This window comes from Geospiza fortis, unplaced genomic scaffold, assembly GCF_000277835.1.
Source record: "Geospiza fortis unplaced genomic scaffold, GeoFor_1.0 scaffold166, whole genome shotgun sequence".
Taxonomy (NCBI): domain Eukaryota; kingdom Metazoa; phylum Chordata; class Aves; order Passeriformes; family Thraupidae; genus Geospiza; species Geospiza fortis.
Genome location: NW_005054310.1, coordinates 3,105,132 through 3,121,260, shown reverse-complemented (window position 1 = coordinate 3,121,260; position 16,129 = coordinate 3,105,132). Strand labels below are relative to the sequence as shown.

General features: G+C 43.5%; 1 long non-coding RNA gene across 1 annotated transcript in view; it reads left to right on the top strand.

Moving 5' to 3' along the window:
• Nucleotides 1-167: 167 nt before the first annotated feature.
• Nucleotides 168-16,129, top strand: part of LOC115947709 — a 53,301-nt gene continuing 37,339 nt past the window's right edge. Inside the window, exon 1 of the long non-coding RNA XR_004081562.1 lies at nucleotides 168-214. This is a non-coding gene — a long non-coding RNA (uncharacterized LOC115947709). The remainder of the gene's footprint in view (nucleotides 215-16,129) is intronic.

Genomic DNA, 16,129 nt, shown 5'->3' with positions numbered 1-16,129 from the left:
ACAAACCAGAGATGGAGCCCCAGGAATGAAGCCCTGCGGGCTTGGCGGACGCAGCGCCCAGGAGCCCTCCTGCACAAGCTCTGTGCAGCGAGGTGGGCTGTGTCCTGGCTGGGGTGAGAGATCCCTCGGAGCTGCTGGCACTGACACTGGGTGACATGCTGCTGGGCCCAAACTGCCTGTACTGTGAGATGACTGAAAATGACCTCCACACCAGGTCAGAGAATGACAAGGGTTACTCTTCCCTTCCTTTAAAATGTTCTTTCCATGTACTGCAGCCTGCGTGCTGGCAGCTGCAACTTGCTGAGATTTTTTGCTTTCCGGTTTTTTATTTTCTTTTTTTACTTGTAAAGAATCTTGAGTGACCAGACTGTGCATGATTTATGTGCATCTCAGAGTCCCGCTCCATAAGCAAAGCCAGTATCTGTTCCTGTGGAACAAGTTGGTGTTCATTGTGAGCAAGACCAAGAGTCTGACCTCAAGCATCATAGCAAAAACTTTATGCTAGGCTTTGAGGGAAGCAAGCACTAGGAAGGAGAAGCAGAAGTGTTAGCAACTGTTGTTTCTTGAATTGGGGGTTGCATGAAGGGAGAGGATCTCTCAGAGTCCATGAGAGGCTGTGAGTCAGAGCAGGCTGACTCCATTTGCTGCAAGAAATGCCTGTGCTCTCTTGTCCAACTTGTCCTGCTCCCAGCCCTGCTGGAACTGCGTGTGATGATGCTAAGTTATTTACCAAGTCTCCTCGGGTAGCCTCCAGAGCTAATAGATTTTGTCTTTTGATAACATTTCCTACAGGCTATAAAAAATAAACAGCAGAGATCCCAATGGGGAGAGAGAAGCTTTGCAGACCTAGCAAGGCCTGACTATGCTCAAAGAAGGGAAATTCTCACTGTGACTAAGGGGCCATGCTGGTATGAAATAAAACACTTTTCAGTGATGAGGCACTGCTGAGTGAGCTAGAAGACAGTCTGATATCCAGTATTTCATTTTCTCATGTTTAGTATTTAGTCAGTTTCTCAGAAACAGAGTAATCATGAGGGTCAGACATAAGAATATCAAGTATGTCCATTACTATAGGAACAATATTAAGGATACATTATTGCAACACTTGGGAATAATACCTTGGAATGAAGAAAAACAAATGAAAGAATGAAAAATTTTACCACATACTTTATTTTTATTGATATGGACTATTTTTATCAATAAATTTTATAAATTTAAGTATGCATAGGTATATTTGTTATCTATAAATACATAGTTATTTTATTTATGAGCATACTTATTCTATCTCCTCTGCAGGTCTCTTTTTCTCTGTTTCTTTCCTGAGAGCATAGTTCAGAATTTATTTAAGATAAAGCCTGGATCCAGCTCTGCTGCATTCCTCCTTGCTGTCCTGCACTCCTTCAACATGTCATCCTGAACATGCCTGCCATTGCCCAAGCAGCCCCACTGCCCCCTCCACCTTCCTCAGCATCCTACTGACCTGATCCTAGCCTTCCCTGTGTTCCTGCCTAACTAACACCTGCTGTAAGCTGCTCTTTCTGACTCACCCAAAACTTCAGATGATGCCTCTACTCACTGACTTGGGGAGAAATTTCCACCTAACCACCGTGGCAGGCCCCTGTAGGTAGCCTGGCTCCTGCAGTCTGCCAGCTTTTTTGTCTGGCTTTTGCCATTTTGAGCTCAGCAGATTATAATTAGGGCAGTTTATTTCTGAAAAGCAGTGTTCAAGTGTATTAACAGCTCCTGTTCCTTTCCCCTGCTGATTCGGCAGCCCAGGGGGCTGGGGAGAGTTGGGTGTGTGTGTTTCCTCTCTCTTCTTCTGCTTCCTTAGCCATGGGAAAGCCCACAGGCTCCACACAAAACTAGTTCTCCCTTTGTGGAGGGATAGAATGTAAGAGCATAGTGCAGAAGGTAATCTAACACCTGAGGACTTGCAGCTGTACTAATCACCAAAGATTAGGAACAGGCCTGAACTTAATAGGCCACAGCTGTGTCCAATAAGGAGATGAGTGCTACAAAAGGGTGGGTTAGCTGGTTGAGGACAGAGTTGGAGTTTGTTGGTTGTGTTGTGAGGAGCTGCCTATGAGAAATCACCAAGAAGATATGGGACTTTCACAATAAAATAACAACGTCCCTTCACGTGTAAAATTCACCTGAAGCATGTCTGTCACCTCAGAACAAATTTCTCAGGGTTTTAGCCATGCCATAATTTTATGCAAGGGCTGTTTTCCATGTTTTGAAAACTGAGTAAATCATCAGCTTGTTTGACCTAGTTACTTCTCAAAAGACTTGGCACACATCAGTGTACTCAGGGCTTTTGCACCTGCTAAGTACCTTCCACTCACCTGGGATTATCTTATCCTCGTTTGATCTGGTAGGCATGGCCCCACGGCTGCTTATGGCACAGTCAATCTGCTGGTAACCTTTGCTGTCATTTTCTGAAAGTTTATTCTCATTAGTCTAGATTTTACTTTGCAGGGGGTATATTCATATTCTGACACTGTTTTTTTGTCAGAACTCGTTTTATCCAAATACTGTTACTACTGACTGAAAATCTTAAGTATATTCTTGTAAGAGCCTGATTTTAGCTATTTTGCCTATTAGGAAAGCTGTTTTGAAGCTAGCATAGAGTTTATTGTTTACCAGCCTGGGAGGTCAGACACTGAGCAGTGCTTCCCATGGTACCTTGGTTAATTTCTCACTGGCCATCCCCCAAACTTGCCCCTAGTAAAAGGGATTTTCAAGTGCAATATCAGCAAGTGAAAAATTAATTTGTGCCCAGCATTACCTAGATTTGTCCTATCACAGAAGGAACTATGTGTTTAGCTAGCTTCCTTGTCTAAGTATCCATGCATCTCAGCAGTGTTATACGTTTATTCTACTATAAATATGATAGATTTGTGAAGTTTGCACAAATTTATGAAAATACAACAGGTGATTCTAGTGTTTACTGGAGCTGTGATTTTTGGTTTTTAATTATCTCTTCAAGTCCGATGTACAGATATGGAAAACATTCTCAGCATGAGAAGACTGTGCTTTCTAAGGTTATTGATTTCTTTATTATTGGTTATGTTTTTATTTTATTTTGCTTTAGAGGCTCCAGGCAGAAATGGAGGCAGTTTCAGAGCTGCCCACTGTTACAAGTGAGTGCTGGTGGAATTTTAAGGAGATTGAGCAGTGGGGTTTGACTCACAGGCTCTCAGATTCTTCTCCAGTTCAGTGAAGTTTTTGGGACCCAGTGTGTTCCTGGTCCCCCAGGGAGATGGATCCTTCATTCTGAGGGTCTTGCATGCAACACTTCAGCCCGATGTGAGACTTATCTAAATGAAACACATGGTTTGCATCTAATCCTAAATACATTTAGTGAAGTAAAGCACAGTGTAGGCTGCCAGTGATGAAATTATCCGATCACAGCACTGTAAAAACCCAGCAAAACATTGAAGTTACTATATTGAAGTTCTAAGGCTTTGAACAGAGGTTTCTGGAAAGTCTGGGGAAACATGAGCTCTATTTTAGATGCCAGCTCAGCAGAATATGAATACCTGGACTAGTAATGATGTCACCTCCCTGGCAGGAGGCATAATCTAGGCTGAAAGTATTGAGTTCTTTAATAAAGCTCAATTTTTTTCCACTGTATGCTTACAAGGCCAGATTATCCCTTGTGTTGTGCTATGGAAAAACCTGCAGGCAAGAGCTTCAGTAATCTCAACCATGTACAAATTCTGTTGCTGACTGACAGGATATCATTAGCAGAGGACAGAATTTGAGGACCCACGCAGCTTGTTCCAATAATACTGTTACTGATTTTGAGGAGGGCAGGGAAGTGTATTTAATATCAGATATAAAGCAAAGAGGGGATAGCCAGGTGAAACTCTCTGACTCTGCTGTTTTCAGAAAGTTTCCCAGCTCCATCAGGCTGCTGAGGGAGTTACCTGGGTAGCAGATAGCAGTTTCTCCAAATACATAATGTCAAAAAGCTCTGGTTAGGCTCAAAAAAGAGCCCATATGATCTTTTTTTCCCCCGCATTGTCCCCTTTCCCAGTAACTCTTAGGACTCTAAACCCTTCTGCACCATGCCAGCACCTCTGCATGCAGCTTCTTGTCCTGATAAGAGGAGGAAGCTCAAAGGCCTGTTATGCCAGGGAGTTACATCACCTGTGAGCAACCTTCCTCAGAGCCTCTGGCAGTCTCTGCCAGAGCCCTGCTAGGCTTTGTGAGAAAGAAGAGGGCGGACAGTTTCCAGCTTGCATTGTGTTGCCATTACGTGAAGTTTCCAGTATCCTTACATCAAAGGAAAAGCATTTCAGACTCCACAGAAACAGCTAGGGGGTGGTCAGCAGTAAACCCAGCAACGTGCTGATGCTTGCTGCAAACCATTGCTACAAAAGCTGTCCCTGCCCCTGGCAGCACAACACGCTAAGATGCAATGATGCTTTACCTTTCCCAGGCTAGGAACATCAGATGTAGAGAAAGGAAGGGAAAAATTTGGCAAAAAAGCTATCCTCTTGCAGGAGAATAAGCTATTGAGTGTGGTGGGCCTGGTAGTTTCTAGCATGTCTCTTTGCAGCCAGCAGTACTTTAATTGCTCTGACTCTTTGCAGAGGGGCTTGGTGGGGTTTTGTTCTAATCTGAACAAAACATGAGCATCAGACCCCTTTTTACTGACTGTAATGCCAGTGGCAAGCACATGTCATTTGGGAGCGTATGAGCATGCTGTGAAGCCTGTTTTCCTCCAGCAGTAGAAAAGTAAAGTGTACATAAACCTTGTCTCACATTGAACCTCCTGGGGGAAAAAGACAGGACTCCCCATAGATATGATTGTGCTTCATTAACAGCCGCTGAAGGAATAGGACTCTAAACCTAAGAGTGCCTAAGTGGCACTGCTGGTCACCACCTTAGTGGTGCTTCTAAGACTGGGTGTGCCATAAGATACAGCGCCCCCTCTGATCCCTTTGCCTGAAAACTAAGCACCTGAAGCAGGCTCTGTCTGAAAAAGCAAGGGTATTCTGGCTGCAGGCAGCTTGCCAAGGGAGACCTGTGCCTGAGAGCTATTCCCAACCTGCACAGCTCTTGGTTTGGTGCCTAGCAGCTGTGAGTCTGAACCTCTGTGGTGAACCAGCAGCAGCACTGCATTTGTATGATGACTTTCTCTGGTGGGTACCAGCTACAGGTGAGGCTGCATTAGCTCCTGCCATGAAAACGAGCTTCGATTAAGCTCTTGGTGGACACATTTCTGTCTCTGACATATCCCTGGTGTGCAGGATCCGTGGCAGCAGCTGTGTGGCCATCTTGGTTTAAAAGATCTACCAAGGAAGATGGAAAACTTCCTGGAATGGAAAGACACCCCCTCCCTCCAAATTATTGTGACTGTGTGACACAACAGTAATATCTCACATCTGCATTTTGGAGCTGAGCCGCTCACTTGAGTGCCATCTGAGGAGGAAAGAATACTTTGTCAGTTCAATCAATCAATCAGCTAATCTGGTTATTAATTAATTTAGTTATCATCACTGGCTGGAGTATTTTAATTACCTCTATCACTAAATAATATTTGAACCAGTAAAAACAGGTAATAATAGCACCATAGAAATGCTGATTGTATGCAAAAGTTTCAGCAGGGAGAGGATGTCAGGGCTAAGTTCTTGGAGATGTGTTTGTGATTGTATTAACCTAAAAGCCATTGCAGTGCACAGTGAGCATCCGATGCGAGCTGCCCAGCAGAAACTGCTCATTTGGGATGCTGTTTTCCCCCACCAGCAGATATATCCATCACCCAGCACTGACACTGGAACTCCCCATGTCCATGGGCCCCAATGCTCATCCCTACTCCCATTCCTGCCCATTATTTACCCCTCTTATTGGCCACAGCATGAATCAGGGTGCTCAAAAATCCCCAGCTAAAGCCGACTGTACAAAAATCCCACCTAGTGGCAATGCTGCATCGTCAGGAACAAATCACCGCGAGGCACTCTGCTTCTCTGTGGTTTCTTGGGAGAGCAATTTACGACCCCTTCCACACACAGCGAGTGAAAACAACTGTGCTTGGGAAGAGCACTTTGGCCAGCTCTTGCACATCACACAGTCTTGGCAGTGATCCCTGTTTTCTTGGCACAAACACAGAAGCTCTCGGAGGCTGGGGGTGTCAGAACCTCGTCTGCACGGCGCCGATGGTCAGCTTTCAGTGCTTGGCTCAGTCATTATTGCTAGTGCTGTGTTCAAATTATGACAACCACTGTCATGGAATGTATGGTCTGTGACAGCCACACACCCTCCTGCTATGGTAGACCAGTGCCTGCAAAGTACAGATCTCTTCTGCTGAGAAATGTGGGCATTAAAAAGCAATGAAAGAGCTGAGAGGATTCCTATGGAAATTTTATCACTTGGAAAGAAGATTCAGCATCAACAACAGTGAAATTCCATGGTCAGGAAAAAGCCCAAACAATTTCCAATATTTTCCTTAATTGGATTACAAATGCCACCTTTGGAATACATTTTGAAACCAATTATTCTTTTCTCTTTGTTGTGCTGTCAGTTTGTTTTTTACACTTCATTAGGCAAGGGAATGAAATGAGGTTGTTGTGTTTCTTATTGATTCTGCTTTGTGTTTGAAGTCAGTTTATCTTCCTAGATGTTAGGCCACAGTAAACAGTTTTCTTTTCTAGCACAGATGAGATAGCTATCTGCACAAACTTTAAAAATAAGGGAATTGCCATTGTCTACCACAGAGTAATTTCTGGTCTTCCTTGAAGTCTAAGTTCTTCCATACACTTAACTAAAAGACATATTATATCATAAAAGAGATTGTAGGGAGGTTGGGAAGACAGCCTACTTAACCCAACCCCAAGAGGAGATGTACTAACGGAGATCGAAGGGGAAGTGGTTGAGATTTATTATCTAAAGGGCAAGGATTTAAAAAGGTTTTTAAAAAAGGAATGTTCTGGAGGTTGTTTTGTAGGCATAAGTGGGGGCACTGACAGGCCGAAGAGTAAGTGTCAAGCTCAGAGTGAGCGTAGGAAGCAAAGAGAGTAAACAGGGTATATGCATAAATAGGGGAAACAAGATGAGTGGTACTAAGGGAAACTGGAACAGAGATAAGTAGGAAGATAATATGCAAGATCCTAGTGGGAAACATTCTGGAAGAGGACAAAGAACCAGCATTTAGTGTTGTTTGAGACTGGAGACTGACCTAGGGAGACAGTCATCACCACGAGAGAGGTTTTAGTAATGGGTTAAAAAATATTTTAAAATGCAGAAGTTGATTAACTCCAAACTGGTTATGAGATGCAGGAATATGTTTATTTTCTGTATTCCTTGCAAGTTATGTTACTGCTTGTGCAGTTAGATTTATCTTTGATTTTATTTTTTTGTCCTAAGATTTTTTCCTGCAGCAGTCCAGATGTTCAAAAGTTTTAATAAACAACACATTAATTGGAATTTAAGGATTTAAGGGTGATCTTTTTTTACCACTGAAAGGCCTTTTCTCATAACTGAAAATAATTTGCATGTTTCATCAGAGACTGAATTTTAAGTCTGAAATGTATATAGCCTTATCTATCTATCTATCTGGATACAGATGTGGACCTGTTGGAATGGGTCCACAGAAAGCGAGAACAATGATCAGGAACACCTCTTGTATGAAGGCAGGCTGAGAGGGTTGTGGTTGTTCAGCCTAGAGAAGAGAAGACCCCAGGGGCACCTTATAGCACTTTCCAGTGCCTAAAGGGGGCTGACAAGAAAGCTGGAGAGGGGCTTTTTACAAGAGCATGTAGTGACAGGGCAAGTGGAATGGCTTCAAACTGAAAGAGGGTAGGTTTAGTTTAGGGATTAGGAAGAGATTCTTTACTGTGAGGCTGGTGAGGCACTGCAATAGGTTGCAAGAGAAGTTGTGGATGCCCTGTTCCTGGAAGTGTTCAAGCTCATGGTGGCTGGGGCTGTTTTTGAGCAACCTGGTCTTGTAAAAGATGTCACTACTCGTTGCAGGGGGTGTTGGACTAGATGGCCTTTAAAGGTCCATTCCAACTGAAACTAATCTATGATTCTATGATACGGATGCCTGTAGTTTTTTGATCCTAGGCTATACACATTATTATTTATTCTCTATCATTTGCTCAGCACAAGTACACACCCACCAGTCCAATGTAAATCACCCAAGCATTTCGGCTCTCAATTGAAAACCCATCAGTTACATGCTGTACTCTGCAGTTTAATACTGTGCTTTGTGTGCACATAACAGCCTCAGTGACATGGTTCAGAGTGGGAGGAACAGCAGAAGGTTTTTGGCATTTCTCTCTCCCAGGGGCTGATGTAGGTCATGCTAGAGCAGCTCTGGCTGCTGGCCGTTGCTGGGCTGCAAAACCCTCCTAAGAGTAGGTGATCCCCTCATCTAGCCAAGGCTGACGGCAAATCAAGAACCCACAAATCATAGAATGGCTTGGATTGGAAAGGAACTTAGAAGTTTGCCTAGTTCCAGCCCTCCCCACCATCCCCCACCATGGCAGCTAAAAGAAGCCCATGGATTTCAGTAAGTTTTGGGTGGTTTTTTGCTCCTTTTCCTTGGCCGTCCTACCCCTGTCAAGTGAGGATAGCAGCTAACTGTGACAACTGAGGAGGGGCAGTAAGGTTTAGAGAGCCATATCCCTCTCACAGCTGGTTGCAACTGTAGTTAAAGGTCACTAATTAAAGGTCAACAGTCTAGCCTGAAGATTTAATGTTAGGCAATACTCTTATGGCTCTGGTCATTGAGCAAGCAGCCTGCTGTCTGTCTCTCCTCCACCAGACATGGTCTCAGTCTTGTTCCTGCAGTGAGCTGCAAACTCTCTTTGTCCAACAGCAAATCTTCAGCACAACTCGGGCCAAACCCTGTAGAAACCACAGTGGTGCAAAAGTACAACTAACACTGAACAATTTCGGCAGGTATTGCAGCGTTAAAAGCTTTTGAATTTTTCAATCCAAAACCAAACTGCTGTGTTTACTTCACAAAAGAAATAAAAGACTTTCGTTTCCAGCCCATGATAATTTGGTGTGAATCAGGCCTTGTAAAGGCCCCTTGGCATTGTATGCATTCTTCCAAACCTGGATTTTAATGTTCTAAGTGTAATTGCATGGGCCTGAAATTCACAGCTAAAATTTGTTTTGATTTATTTACATGTAGTTGTTGTCAGGCAACCAGATACTGTTTTCAATTAGGCATTATGTTCCCAGCAAGAGGGTTAACAGAAATCAAAAGTAATTAGCTCTCCTAAAAAGTGGCCATTTTATGCCAAACAGAAGAGGATTTTTATTTTTGCAGAAGATGTAAGGTAAAATAGAACTGCTTTGTAGGTTAGCAGAATTATTACTGTTTGGTGATACTTTCAATGGTCTTTAGAGAAGGAAATGGGGCAATTCCATTGCCTGTGGTGAATTTGGAGTCTGGGGGCAAAACCAGTGTGGCAATCAGCTGAGAGATGAGCATTCAACCATTTCATGAGACTCTCACCGATAATTTAGGGTAATCAATGCTGGTAGTTTCCATCAGCTGTTTTGCTTGAGCAGAGAGCTTCCCAAATTTAGGGCACACAGCAGAAGCCCCCTCATGTGCATGTTGCCTCCTCTCTCAGCCCACCTGGCTTGCTATTACCAGTTTGCTATTTCAGGAAAATTTTCCCTAGGAGCTAGCGTGCTTCAGGAGTACAGCTCTTGTTTGGAGAGATGGCAGGCAAGCTGGTTAGATACCAAATCATTTTTTGATCGTGCAGCTTTACTGAGGAGCACCTGGACACCTTGGAGGCTAGGAGGTGTTGGAGATTTCTATCAGTTTGTTTCCTTGCTTCCAGCCCACTGTTTCACAGCCCAGCTGGCATGGCACTCAGCCAGACAGTTTTTGGCCTGTTTGCCCATGTTTTGTTCATTGTGCTGGGATCTGATTGTATGTGCTCAAGCCTGTGCCAGCTCAGTGAGGCTTTCACCGTTGAGGATGGAGACCCTGCACTTGCCTGTGGATGTTTGTGGGTGTCAGCACATCACTGGGGCCTTGTTTGAAATGAGTTTGTATAAACGAGGACACAATGGGTTGCCTGGTCCTGCCAGTGGGGACCATTGACAGCTTGCCTGCCATCAGGACACTGCTCTTGTTGCTTTGGACTTGTACAACAAGACAAAATCCTTCTTAAATGAGGAAAGCCGGTGACTCTTGGAGTTGTTTATTTAGCTACTGTAATTCCGTAAGATATTCAAATCTGTGTGAATGTAATCCTTGTGTTTTCTATGCTGATCACCTTAGTAATGTGTATGGAAATAGTTTCTAGGGGCTGTTCACTACCTTACACAAGCATTTCCTGATACTCATTTTGCTTGCATTGCTTTTTTGCTTCTCCTGCTCTCACTGTATGGAAAATGCAGGACAAAACATGTTGCTTAATCCTTTATTTTCCCCTATGCCTGGCAGTCTTTTTTGCCACCTTCACTCCAAAGCCTTAATCTTACCTATTTTACTCCTCCTTGCCTTAGAGCAGCCCTCAAGTTGGTGTGGAATGCACACACATGCACAGACACATGTGCACATGTATACATATCTATATACAAACATTATTTTTATATGGACTGGGAGGACAACATGGTTTACATCATCTCACATCTATCGCCCTGACCTTTTCAAATACCTTATATGAAGTTTCAGTGCTATTTTAGTTTGTCTTAATAGCAAGTTTGCAGTTGAATTTATATAGTATTTTATAGTTAGTCTTTTTTCCATAGTTCAACTGTACTTCAGGGAATAAATGTTGGAAAAAATAAATATGTATGAAATAAAATTATTGTGCAATATACCGCTAATATATGAATATATCATGCACTATACTCTAATGTTAGAATTTCACTGTGCTATAAATAATTTCATGTATAGATGAGGAATAGACTTTCGATTTACTACTGGCTGTCTGAATTAGTCATATATGGTAAATTTCTCTAAAGGGGTCATATTTGACCGAAGGTGTCTGTTATTGTTGGCATTAAGTAATATGCTTTCTAGAACTGCTAGACTACTCATGGCACTAGACCAATTTGTTATTTTGGGAGTAGATAAAGTCTTTGTTTAGCCTTCTGGCACTCAGTGTGGCTCTTAAAAATGGTTTTCTTTGTTTTGCTAAGGTTTTCTGTTCCTCTTAAATCTACTCCAGTCTATGGAGTTTTGTCAAAGGAGACAAGAGGCCTGAGTATTAGGTGTTCTCCTTTTTTGGATGTCTTCCCAGAAGGCTCAGTTTCAGGTGGGTGGGTGGGGGGACGTGAGCAGATAATGTACAATACTGTGCTTGTACATTGCAGTGTCAGCACCCCAGCATTTGTCTAAAACCAGCAGCTGTCACTGTTGCTGGCATTCACTAGATGTCAGATACGTTTTTCATACTATACAATAGTACCTGGAGAAGCAGGATCATATTTTTTCCCCACTTATAAGTGTTACCTCATTGTGTACAACTTGGAGTCAAATCTGGTAGAAGACTTGGGCAGTTAAAGTGTGGGGATTTTTACTTGATGCCAAAATTTCCTCAGCTCCTGATTTTTAGATGGCTCGACCTGCATGTTTACAGAAACCTAGAGCTGCCCCGGCCCTGGCACAGATGTTACCTCGGGGTGTGGAGGATACCAGAGACCCACTGGGATCCCAAGCAAAATGTCCCTGCCCTGCAGCCATTGCTGTGCTTAGTACACAGGCAGGATTGTTCTTGCAGGAATACCATTGCCAGCTTCCCTGAAGGCAGCTTGTGGTGCTGCTGTGTGCGACAACCTTGCAATTAGAGCAGTTAACAAGAGTCTGGGAAATCTGGACTTAGGTCCCTTTCCGGGCAGAAGGAATGCCAGCTGTCCCCTTGCCGGGCTCCAAGCTGACCTGTGGCAGTGGGATGTCACTTGTGGGTCCAGAAGGGGCCCATGCTGTTGGAATAAAGGCTTATCCACCCTGCTCTTACTCATGCCTAGACCTGCTTTAGTGCATCACTCAGGGACTGAGTCCTGTAAGAGCACCCACAGGGGTCTGAGCATCTGCACTGCTCCCAGCTCTGGCTTGATCCTAGATGGGGCTTTCACCGTGTTACACAATGAAGACAGACTTTTGTGAAACTCAGGAGGTCGGTGGGCTCCACTGATTTACAATCCAGAGCAATTTTCTAGATTCGGGCTCTGTACTTATGCTATTTGTATTGCAGAAGTTGCCAACAATGCCTTTTGTTTGGTCAGGGCATTGTTTGGTCAGTAAGTAATAAGTATGGTCCCTGATAAAATGCCCACTTAAGGACATACTTAAGTCCCTGTCAGCTTGAATGACTCTTAAGTAGGCTCCCTGTAGTTGCTTTGCAGAGCAGAGCTGTGACCCACAGGACCTGATTTCATGTCCCTGCTCAGGCATTGTAGTCGGTGGGGGGCTGGTATTGCCATGCTATGGCCCAGGTCTTGGAGCTGAGTGAGGGTTTCAGGCTTTGATTCTGAGTCAAGACATGACCCCGCCTTTGGATGTATAGCACAGAAATGGCACTGTGCTCTTTCTGTACTCTCCTGCCACTGCATGTTTTCTAGAGAGTTCAACAGAGGTGGTAGACTTGAAACATTTTTTCATTTGAGGCTCATAAAATATCTTTCACTCCTCAGCCTTTGAACTGAAGTACTTCCATATTTTCACAAGGCACATATTAAAATGCCAATCAAGGAAAATATCTCCAGGAATCCAGTTTTCCAGGAGACAGCTCCTCATTCATCATGAGTTCCAACTTACGCTGCAAAAGGCTCAATTCAGCGAATGTAAACCCAAAAGTTTACCTCAAGTACCAAGGGAGCCTTGCTGGGTACAACTCTGGCTTGCATTAGCATGTGTTTGAAGAGCCTGAACACAGAGACCTGATCTTGGAAATATTTATTTGACAGCATTTATTTGGAAATGTCACTCCAGCAGCCTGTGGATCTCACTCCAGCCCTCATGAAAGCAGCAGGTGGGTGTCACTGATGCCCTGTGCTGCAGGTGCTCTGATAACAAAAGTTTAAATGATTTTTAGAGGTATGAAAATGTGTTTCAACACTTGGTTAATTTTTATCCAGCATGTGCTCAGTCTGTACAATTTAGATGGCTAAATGTCAGCTTGCAGTGTTGCTTAAAACATAGGGCTGTAGTTTGTAGTCTTTTAGTGGTTACTTGAGGCTTAGCCATCTGGATGTTCTTAAACACAGCTGAAGAAGCTGATGTGGACAGTTCTGTGCCACAGGTGTATGCAGTACCCCAACATGCCTGTTTTCCTGAGACCTGGGCTTCTGGCTCTACCCCCACCTTTTGGGGGGCCTGAGAGGAAGGACATGCCCCAACATTCTTGTATATAATCCCCTAATTCTGGAATCGAGGCTTTGAAATCTCAGAGATGTCCTTTGGTTTGTTTATAGTTTATGTGAATTGACAGGACAGGGAGTGCTGGATGCAAAGAAGGGAAGCCACCCAAGGACAGCAGCACTCAGCTGGTGGGGGCAGGCTGGTGAGCAGCATTGATGAGGGCTAGAGAGGTGCCAGTGTGCTGTTGCTGGCCACACCCTCAAGTCCTCATGGTGCTATTTGCTCAAGCAGGCTGTTAACATCAGATGGTTTGTCTGTATGAGGTGAGCTGTATACAGAGTAAGAGCATCAGTATTTGATGTCTTACAGTGAGGGAGGGAGCTGTAAAACTACAAGTAAAGAATATGATTTAAACAACAATTTGAAGGGCAAAAAGGAAGGTGAGGGGTTTGACAGGAAGGCAGGTCTCTTGTCTTATAGCTAGAATGGATTTTAACACAGAAGAGCATTGTGGGTACAAGAAGATTCAGCTGCTTTTTGATTCAGTGTTTTGGGCAACTCACTGCTTTGCTTGGTTTTGGTTGAGTGGCTGCAGTGCCTTGTTTCCATGGTCATCACTGGCTCATCAGGTTTGCTCAATTCTTTGGCACTTTCAAAGGGACCAATTAAGGCCATTTCCTTGAACTTCATTAGAGACAGAGCTCAGTTTGTGCATTCTGGTTACTTGCCAGATCTGGTGCAGATGTCCCATGTTTGGGGACTTATGTGCAGCTTTGTTTTGTGAAACTGGGATTTCTCCTGTCAGCAGAAGAAAAGTTTTCTACCTGACTTGAATTTCCCCAGGCCTAGAATGATACCCAAGAGGAAACTGGAAGCCATGCTTCTTTTATTTTAAATAGATATGCACAAACATCTGCCATAAAGGGGGCTTTGAATTACTGGGAGCAGGGGCAAATGGGAGAACTCCATAGGGTGTGGGAACATTTTGTAATGCAGAGGATTTGGGTCTTAATTTGAGTTTAGCCAAAAGAAAGGTGTCAAAATATTGATCTTTCCAAATTCTCTGCAGCATGCATTAGAGTTGGCCACTGAGATTTTGCTTTAGTTTGCATCAGGATCGTTGATACAAGTCACTAATACAAACGTTACTAAAAGGTTCATTTTTCTCCTTTAGCATGGCTTCTGGAGTTTTCAGTTTCATAATTTTTTTCTTGACTATTACTTACTAAAAATACACATTTAAGGGGTTACCTTTTTGGCTGAATAGATATTTTATGGTGTGGTCAGTGTTGGTTATTGAACAAAGCTACAGCCTGGGTCAAAAGTGGTGCAAAATTGCAACTGTGCATTCCTAATAACTTTTAACAGGAAAGTAATGTTGAAGAAATATAGTCACCATCCTACAGTACCTGGCAGTGGATGCCCTCTCCTTCTTGAAGAGTTCTTGGCATCACATCTCATGTGAGGAAATGAAACATGTTAGATTTTTTAGATGAGAAGAGAGGTATAGGGACATTTTAGTCACAGTTACCCCAGCCAGGCACCAAACCCACACAGCTGCTCATTCATTCCCCCACCAGTGGGATCAGGGGGAGAACTGGAGGGGTAAAAGCCAGAAAACCCATGGATTGAGGTAAAGACACTTTAATAGGGAAAGTGGGAGCTGTGCACACAAGCAAAGCACAACCAGGAATGAACTCATCACTTCCCATGGGCAGGCAGGTGTTCAGCCATCTCCAGGAGAGCCCCATCAGGACCTGGGATGACAAACACCATCACTCCACACATCACCCCCTTTCTCCTTCTTTCCCCCACTTGATACACTGAGCATGGTGTCAGATGGTCTGGAATATGCCTTTGGCCAGTCTGGGTGACAAGTTCTGGCTGTGTTCCCTCCCAGCCCCCCAGGCACCCCCAGTTCCCTCACAGTTGTGTGGCAGCATGAAAAGCAGCAAAGGCCTTGGCTCTGTGTAAGCCCTGCCCAGCAATAATAAAAATGTAGTACCAACCCTCTGTTCAGCACAAATCCAAAACATAGCCCTACACCAGCCACTGTGAAGAAAATTAACTCTACCCCAACCAAAAGCAGGAAAGGAGGAAATGAGATGCAATACAAAGGACAAAAACATGCCCAAAGTAACCTCACAGTTGTTGCAAAAGCAGGGGGAAAAGTCAAGGAGGAAAACACAACTTGGAGGGGAAGATATGAGGGACATGGCATGGATACTTAAAAAAAAAAAGAAAAATCTTAGGTGATATGAAAGCCATGAAAAAGCATGGCATGCCATCAAGTGCAGGGACATGCACCAAAGCTTGCCCAAATTGATCCCCATTGAAGGCCAAAACAGAAAAGAAGGACTTAGGAACACTCTAGAATGGAGATACCACCAAGGGAAATAAAATTGAAGGAATAAAAAAAGAAATTTGGGAAATTTAGTGACTACAAGAAAATGGACAAGGATTACATCAGGTGCAGTGCAAAGGACCAAAAGACCAAAACTAACTTCACAGATGTTGCAAAAGCAGGGGAAAAAGTCAAGAAGGAAGACACAAATTGGAGGGAAAATATCAAGGACATGGCATAGACACGGATACTTAAAAATAAAAATAGAAAAAAAAAAAGAGAAAATCTTCATTAAAGTGAAAGCCATTAAAAGGCATGGCATGCCATCAAGTGCAGGGACATGGACCAAAGCTTGCTGAAATGGATCCCCATTAAAAACCTGCAAACAGAAAAGAAGGACTTACAAACACTCTGAAAAGGAGATACCATCAAAGGAATGTTATTCAAGGAAAAAAAATTTGGGGATATTTACACTGTTCTGGAAGTTAGGATCAAAG